This window comes from Terrapene carolina, unplaced genomic scaffold (genome assembly GCF_002925995.2).
Source record: "Terrapene carolina triunguis isolate 2854851 unplaced genomic scaffold, T_m_triunguis-2.0 Scaffold33891, whole genome shotgun sequence".
NCBI lineage: Eukaryota > Metazoa > Chordata > Testudines > Emydidae > Terrapene > Terrapene triunguis.
In genome coordinates, this window is record NW_020698242.1 from 10,931,680 (window position 1) to 10,933,755 (window position 2,076).

The window sequence follows — 2,076 nt, forward strand, 5'->3', positions numbered from 1 at the left end:
TACTCTGCAGTGACAGACAGAAAGGGGTTAAGAGGTAATAAAATGAGTGATTGTGTGAAAAGGTTTTGGGCTGTCCACAGAGCTCCAGGTTACCTACAACTGCAGCAAGAATTTAGGCAGCTTTAAATTCAATCCAATCTATTTTATTTAAAGAACAATCTTGCAAATTGCTGTATTTGTTAGCAAATATTTTTGTTGCTGTTCCCCAGAAGCACTAGAGGAAAGTTGGATGGCATTTCTTTCCAGACTAGATTCTCAGATTCCCTAGTACATTTTACAAGTGATGGCTGCTGGCAATATATTGTGACAATTCCTTGCTGATAAATTACAGACACTTACACATAGAATAGGTGGTGGCATGAAGTGGGGAAAATGACCCATCCAAACTGGGAATCTTTGTCAGTAGAGCAAACTATCATTGCAACTAGGACTTATTTACTCCCACTAATTTGTCCAACAAGCAAAAGGGTTTATTAAGACTCACGGAAAATGGCCACATTTCAGAGTCCTGAAAGATCTACAGCTAAGATTATTTTAAAAGAATAAGTCTGTTTCATAGCCCCAAATTGTTAAGAGAATGTAACGTGTCTGCATGTACAAATACACTTGCAAATAAATCAGACTGAAATTGGTCCATTCTTTGCAGATGCCTTTGACTATTTTGTTTTCAATACATTCTGTTAGTGATACAGGGATCATAAAAGCCTTTTCAAAATTTTAAAAGTAACTTTAAAGCAGGAAATGAGAGACTTCAGTGCAGGTTCAGAAGGCAAGCATTAAACTTGAATTCCTAAAAATATAGCAGACAAGTACTAGCAAACAATTCAATGAAAGAAATCCTGTAACACCAAGGGAAGAGGAGAAAACATATCAAACAGCAACAAAAACAGAGTTTAGTGCCAAAAGCAAATCAGCTGCAGAGACCCTCATAGTCCTCAGCAGGGAAAATCCACACTCTGAAAACCTCAAATGCACCTGCCAAAAATCAGACACCAGATTCCTTTAGCAGAAGATTAAAGCACCTGATAGGTCCCCGCACCTGCTAGATATCTGATACCGAGTATGTCCTTAAAGAACCCCAGGGAAGCCATCTGATCTGAAACCCACCCTCACACCAGGGATTGTGTCGATCAAGCTTCCTTGAATTTATGATTAACTACTGCTGCCTGTTATCGGTATCTATTCCTAAGAACTTGCTCTGTACTCTGATTTCAATTATAGGCCAAATGAGAGAAAGCAGACATCTGCCTGGCTCAACTCAATTATGTTCTTACTATACATATGATCTATGTACATACATGTTTTACTAGGGTATGCAATGTAGCTTGACAGAGCACACACAAGACCACATGTGTTTTGGAAGGCTGACTTGGGTTACTGCAGGAATGAATGTGAACAGTCTCTTGCTATGAGAAGCGAGTTGAATAAAGACAGGAAGGGGACAAGAGGGAAAACAGATTCCCCTCCCTAAAAACTTCTATTGATGTGAGTGGAAGCTTGCCACTGACATCAGCACGAGCAGGATGAAGCCCTAGTTGTTTAGGATGGGAGATGAGAGGGAGTACAATTAGCTAGTGAGCAGACAGCAAAGCTTCCAGGAATGCACTTCCAGCCTAGCACAAAACAAGCTATTTTAGTGCTGGGCAAGAGCCAACTGAATGTATGCAGCAATTCTGCAGATTTGTGAACTCAAAGCTGGAAATGTGGACCCACCCCACAAATGATCCAATGTCCCTCCCACCAGTCTATCAGACATTATACTGCTTTTAATGCTACCCTGTGTCTCGTTTGATAATATCATCAGGGACATGTTAAAAGCAATAGGCTTTTGCAGCTGATCTGTGATTCAGGAAATTACAGGCCTTCAGGGGAGGCAAGAAGCAATGTTGTCACAGCCTGTAGTTTGGAGAACAGCTGGTTCTTATACTAAAGAACTTCACCTGCCTACAAAGCCAGCCAGGGGGCCGCTAATGTCAGGCCACACACTTTCTGCAGCAAGCAATGCAGCTAGATTAAACTGGATACTGTCATCTGAAGTCAGAGACTGCATTGGGGGGGGGGGGGAAACACGCAGGG